Here is a 6,000-nt window from a genome sequence, read left to right as displayed (position 1 = left end):
AGTCCAAAACATCTGGATGAAAAGTAAAACTAAGTAATCACCTGAAAATTACTAAAGAAAACCAAGAAAAAGCTACATAATTCAAACTGCATAAGTGCTATGTACTTAACACAGTTCTGAAACAGAATGTATATCTATTCAGATGGAATAGTCTGGGAAAGTTGCTATAGTTTAAGCTCTGATCTAAGAAATGAGAGCATAGGTATATGACATTGTGGGGAAGAACGCTCTAGGTAGAAGATAGAGCTTTGGAAAAAGTTCAAAGACAAAAAGAAACTTTGCCTCACCTTGTTGGAAAACTAGTAAAAGGTACACATGGCTAGAATCTACTGAGTGAGAGCTAGTCCATGCAGAGCCTCATGGGCCAAGATAAGGATTTTGGATTTTATTCTATGATCTTGGTATCAAGTGATTTGAAACTTGGAGGTTGCATGGTCAAATTTACTAATGTAAAAGAATAGTATGGCACTGTATGAAAAGTAGATTAAAGAGAGGCAAGAATGGAAGTAGGGATGTTTATTAAAAGGCTAGCAGAGATAAAACAGACTTTAAAATAAAGAATGTTACAAGAGACAAGGAAGGACACTACATAATGATCAAGGGATCAATCCAAGAAGAAGATATAACAATTATAAATATATATGTACCCAATACAGAAGCACCTCAATACATAAGGCAACTGCTAACAGCTACAAAAGAGGAAATCGACAGTAACACAGTAATAGTGGGGGACTTTAAACCCCCCTTACACCAATGGACAGATCATCCAAACAGAAATAAGGAAACAGAAGCTTTAAATGACACAACAGACCAGATAGATTTAATTGGTATTTATAGGACATTCCATCCAAAAACAGCAGATTACATGTTCTTCTCAGGTGTGCAAGGAACATTCTCCAGGATAGATCACATCTTGGGTCATAAATCAAGGCTCAGAAAATTTAAGAAAACTGAACTCGTATCAAGCATCTTTTCTGACCACAACACTATGAGATTAGAAATGAATTACAGGGGAAAAAAAAACGTAACAAACTCATGGAGGCTAAACAATACGTTACTAAAGAACCAAGAGATCACTGAAGAAATCAAAGAGAAAATCAAAAACTACCTAGAAACAAATGACAATGAAAACACAACAATCCAAAACCTATGGGATGCAGCAAAAGCAGTTCTAAGAGGGAATTTTATAGCAATACAAGCCTACCTCAAGAAACAAGAAAAATCTTAAATAATCTAACATTACACTTAGAGGAACCAGAGAAAGAACAAACAGAACCCAAACTTACCAGAAAGAAAGAAATCATAAAGATCAGAGCAGAAATAAATGACATAAAAACAAAGAAAACAATAACAAAGATCAATGAAACTAAAAGCTGGCTCTTTGAGAAGATAAACAAAATTGATTAACTATTAGCCAGACTCATCAAGAAAAAGAAGGAGAGGACTCAAATCAATAAAATTAGAAATGAAAAAGGAGAAGTTACAACAGACACCGCAGAAATACAAAGCATCCTAAGAGACTACTACAAGGAACTCTATGCCAATAAAACGGACAAGCTGGAAGAAATGGACAAATTCTTAGAAAGGTATAACCTTCCAAGACTGAACCAGGAAGAAATAGAAAATATGAACAGACCAATCACAAATAATGAAATTGAAACTGTGATTAAAAATCTTCCAACAAACAAAAGTCCAGGACCCAATGGCTTCACAGGTGAATTATATCAAACATTTGGAGAAGAGCTGACACCCATCCTTCTCAAACTCTTCCAAAAAATTGCAGAGGAGGGAACACTCCCAAACTCATTCTATAAGGCCACCATCACCCTGATACCAAAACCAGACAAAGACACTACAAAAACAGAAAATTATAGACCAATATCACTGATGAATATAGATGCAAAATCCTCAACAAATTACTAGCAAACAGAATCCAACAACACATTAAAAGGATCATACAGCATGATCAAGTGGGATTTATCCCAGGGATGCAAGGATTCTTCAATATACGCAAATCAATCAATGTGATACAGCATATTAACAGACAGAAGGGTTAAAAACCATATGATAACCTCAACAGATGCAGAAAAAGCTTTTGACAAAATTCAGCACCCATTTATGATAAAAACTCTCCAGAAAGTGGGCATAGAGGGAACCTACCTCAACGTAATAAAGGCCACATATGACAAACCCACAGCAAACATCATTCTCAATGGTGAAAAACTGAACACATTTCCTCTAAGATCAGGAACAAGACAAGGATGTCCACTCTCACCACTATTATTCAACATAGTTTTGGAAGTCCTAACCACGGCAATCAGAGAGGAAAAAGAAATAAAAGGAATACAAATTGGAAAAGAAGAAGTAAAACTGTCACTGTTTGCAGATGACATGATACTATACATAGAGAATCCTAAAGATGCCACCAGAAAACTACTAGAGCTAATCAATGAATTTGGTAAAGTTGCAGGATACAAAATTAATGCACAGAAATCTCTTGCATTCCTATACACTAACGATGAAAAATCTGAAAGAGAAATTAAGGAAACACTCCCATTTACCACTGCAACAAAAAGAATAAAATACCTAGGAATAAACCTACCCAGGGAGACAAAAGACTTGTACGCAGAAAACTATAAGACACTGATGAAAGAAATTAAAGATGATACCAACAGATGGAGAGATATACCATGATCTTGGATTGGAAGAATGAATACTGTGAAAATGATTATACTACCCAAAGCAATCTACAGATTCACTGCACTCCCTATCAAGTTACCAATAGCATTATTTACAGAACTAGAACAAAAAATCTTAAAATTTGTATGGAGACACAAAGACCCCAAATAGCCAAAGCAGTCTTGAGGCAAAAAAGTGAAGCTGGAAGAATCAGACTCCCTGACTTCAGACTATATTACACAGCTACAGTAATCAAGACAATATGGAACTGGCACAAAAACAGAAACATAGATCAATGGAACAAGATAGAAAGCCCAGAGATAAACCCATCACCTACTGTCAACTAATCTATGACAAAGGAGGCAAGGATATACAATGGAGAAAAGACAGTCTCTTCAATAAGTGGTGCTGGGAAAACTGGACAGCTACATGTAAAAGAATGAAATTAGAACACTCCCTAACACCATACACAAAAATAAACTCAAAATGGATTAGAGACCTAAATGCAAGACCGGACACTATAAAACTCTTAGAGGAAAACATATGCAGAGCACACTTTGACATAAATCACAGCAAGATCTTTTTTGATCCACCTCCTAGAGTAATGGAAATAAAAACAAAAATAAACAAATGAGACCTAATGAGACTTCAAAGCTTTTGCACAGCAAAGGAAACCATAAACAAGACAAAAAGACAACCCTCAGAATGGGAGAAAATATTTGCAAACGAATCAACAGACAAAGGATTAATCTCCAAAATATATAAACAGCTCATGCAGTTCAATATTAAAGAAACAAACAACCTAATCCGAAAATGGGCAGAAGACCTAAATAAACATTTCTCCAAAGAAGACATACAGATGGCCAAGAAGCACATGAAAAGTTGCTCAACCACTAATTATTAGAGAAATGCAAATCAAAACTACAATGAGGTGTCACCTCACACCAGTTAGAATGGGCATCATCAGAAAATCTACAAACAACAAATGCTGGAGAGGGTGTGGAGAAAAGGGAACCCTCTTGCACTGTTGGTGGGAATGTAAATTGATACAGCCACTATGGAGAACAGTATGGAGGTTCCTTAAAAAACTAAAAAGTAGAATTCCCATATGATCCAGAAATCCCACTACTGGGCATATATCCAGAGAAAACCATAATTCAAAAAGACACATGCACCCCAATGTTCATTGCAGCACTATTTACAATAGCCAGGTCATGGAAGCAGCCTAAATGCCTATCGACAGACTAATGGATAAAGAAGATGTGATACATATATACAATGGAATATTACTCAGCCATTAAAAGTAACGCAATTGTGTCATTTGTTGACAGGTGGATAGATCTAGAGACTGTCATACAGAGTGAAGTAAGTCAGAAAGAGAAAAACAAATATCATATATTAACGCATATATGTGGAACCTAGAAAAATGGTACAGATGAACCGGTTTGCAGGCCAGAAATTGAAACACATATGTAGAGAACAAACGTATAGACACCAAGGGGGGAAAGTGACGGGGGGCTGGGGGTGGTGGTGTGATGAATTGGGCGATTGGTATTGCCATGTGTACACTGATGTGTATAAAATTGATGACTAATAAGAACCTACTGTATATAAAAATAAATGAAATAAAATTCAAAGATTCAAAAATAAATAAATAAAAGGCTAGCAGGAGTCTGGGTGAAAGAAGAAGTCAGCCTGAACTAGGGTGAGTGTAGTAGAGATAACGGAAATTGTATAGGTTCAAGAAAGTTTGTGTAGGTAGAATCAAAGGACTTGGTAAAATAAAGAATGCGAGTAAAAGAGGGAAGAGTCAAGAATGACTTCTAGTTTCTATCTTGAGCTGATGAGCGTATGAGTTGAAGATTGGGGAGTAAAAGATTTCAGAGGAAATCCAAAGTTCAGAGGAGTTAAGTTTGAGGTGCTTGCTGTTCACCCAAGAAGAAATGACAAACATACAACTGGATATATGAAGTGTACAAAACTCTGAAGAAAGGTCCAGACTGGAGACCGATTTTGAGATCTATGTTAATATATAAAGTCTTGCAATGGGTGGGATCATCTCATAAGCATGTAAAGGTAACTGTTACAGAGAGGAGAGGAAACCTGCTTTTGAGCTTAGATGAATAGAAATAATTTTTTAGCTTTTCAGATATACTGACTTCTAGATATATTGACTTCTAGATAATACAAAGAAGAAATGTTTATCTAAGTATTCTAAGTCTCTTTTATAATTATTTCTGAACATAAAATAGCATTTGAGGAATTTTGTATCATATACTATACCAAGTGTTTTCCATGACTTTCTTTCTCACAGTAATGTTATCAATAATGTAATACTATTACCCTGAACACACAAAGAAGTTGACATACAGAGAGATTAAGAAAAATTACTTATAATTGTTCAACTAATATGAAAGCAACTGGAATTAAACATACGAATTATATAATTCAAGAATTCCACTTCACCACTAAGCTAATCACTTCTTTTAACTAATTTTTCTAAGTAATTTTATATAACCCTTACAACTTCCTGGTAAAGTTGGAAATACTACAGATACAGATTTTAAAACTTTAAAGCTCACAAATGATATGTAATTTTCCAAGTGCATAGTATCAGCGCTGAAGAGGATATTTGCCACAGTGATACAGTTTATCCATACACAATTAGGCAAAGACTTTGGCAGTTATTAGAAAATAAGCACTATAGATTGCAGGTACATCCAAGACAATGTACCTTGGTTCATAATCCAAGGACAGTGAATTATGATTAAATAAGTGAGGTTTCATCCAACCTCTTTATTAGCAGAACATTCAAAGGCCTACTACCTATGTGTCTTAGTGATATAAACAAAGGTTCTTTTATAAACCTAAGTATTTACGTATCTCCCTGGTTTACAAAGTACTACTATATTCATATAATTTGAACACAACTTCACTCTTTACTCTCAGCAATGGAAGCAATGAAGGAACAAAGAAAGGGAGGGAGGGAAAAAGGGAGGGATGGAAGGAAGGAAAAAGAAAGGCTTGTGTTTCTTTGATTAAAAGCTTCATCCATATCCCTTCCTGGTAATAATAATCCAGCTTCACTTAATACAATACAATGTTTCTCAAGGAAACATGAAAAATGGGCATCGTTCAGTAATAAAAAACTCATCAAAAGGGTTGTTTTGTCTGTTGAAAGCCAAATAACCAGCTGATGAATGAATTCTTCAGATCCCCGTTATTTACTTAGGCATTGTATAGATGGGTGATCTTATTCCTTTTGAAGTTTCAGCTTCAAACAGCATCAATTTTTTTTCAGTTTCTTAAGAAAATATATTT

The sequence above is a fragment of the Monodon monoceros genome, unplaced genomic scaffold, assembly GCF_005190385.1.
Source record: "Monodon monoceros isolate NGI ecotype Baffin Bay Population unplaced genomic scaffold, NGI_Narwhal_1 Super_Scaffold_14, whole genome shotgun sequence".
Classification (NCBI taxonomy): domain Eukaryota; kingdom Metazoa; phylum Chordata; class Mammalia; order Artiodactyla; family Monodontidae; genus Monodon; species Monodon monoceros.
Note: the sequence above shows the minus strand (reverse complement) of the source record.